Genomic DNA, 950 nt, shown 5'->3' with positions numbered 1-950 from the left:
TTTTTTTTTTTTTTTTTTTATCAATCGTTTATTGACACGCTAACGCTAAAGATGCTCCCGACTCGGCACACGGACGCTGCCTGATGTTATCGTTGTCTTGGCAACCACAATGTTTTACGCCATGTGTCAACGTTCAGCCAATCATGTAGTGTAACGTCACTGGCGTGAAGCAGGACCCCAGCAGATCTGGTACCTACAGCCATAGACATTACGTAGACGCCTCATTGGACGGCAGTGAGGCCGACGTGCATAGAGGGCGGCCATCTTGGATCAGACCAAAGTTCAGCTGCTGTCAGAATGAACAGGAGGCGCCTTAGATCTCATTTTAATCACAGGAAAGAGTCAGAGATAATGTTACAATAATCTCTTTCATGTCAAAACACCTTATTAGAACAAAAACAAACCTTAAAATGACCTTTAGATTAGATTACACAGATTAATTCTGATTAAAAACTTATTAAACTGGAATCAAGCTGGATGAGAAAAGTTATATATTTTGGAATAAAATATTAATATGATAACCTTACAGTTTTATATAAATATGTTCTAAGATTAAACTTACAAATATTATATATTTGTATAGTATACTATTATTATTATTATTATTACGTATTTTAAAGGATTGCTCAATGAGCATTATATATGAGTATTATGATCTATAGAGGAATATTTGTTTTAATGTGATTTATAATATGAGTAATGATTAAAAAAACTGTTTAAAAATAGTTTTGAAAGAACTTATAAGGACAAAAAGCCTTTAGTTAGACACATTTTTAATTTACAATTCGCTACAATTTTATAAAAAAGTCTTGATGACAAAAAATATATAAAGATTAATATAAAATTAATAAAAAACAGAATATAACTTTATTCTGCTTTCTAAATCACATTACAACAAATTGTCAATCAACAACAAATCCTTAAAAACACTGAATAATAATTATAATATA

The sequence above is a fragment of the Cyprinodon variegatus genome, unplaced genomic scaffold (genome assembly GCF_000732505.1).
Source record: "Cyprinodon variegatus isolate N-32 unplaced genomic scaffold, C_variegatus-1.0 Scaffold1191, whole genome shotgun sequence".
Lineage (NCBI taxonomy): Eukaryota > Metazoa > Chordata > Actinopteri > Cyprinodontiformes > Cyprinodontidae > Cyprinodon > Cyprinodon variegatus.
The sequence above is the reverse complement of the archived record's forward strand: the minus strand, read 5'-3'. Positions refer to the sequence as shown.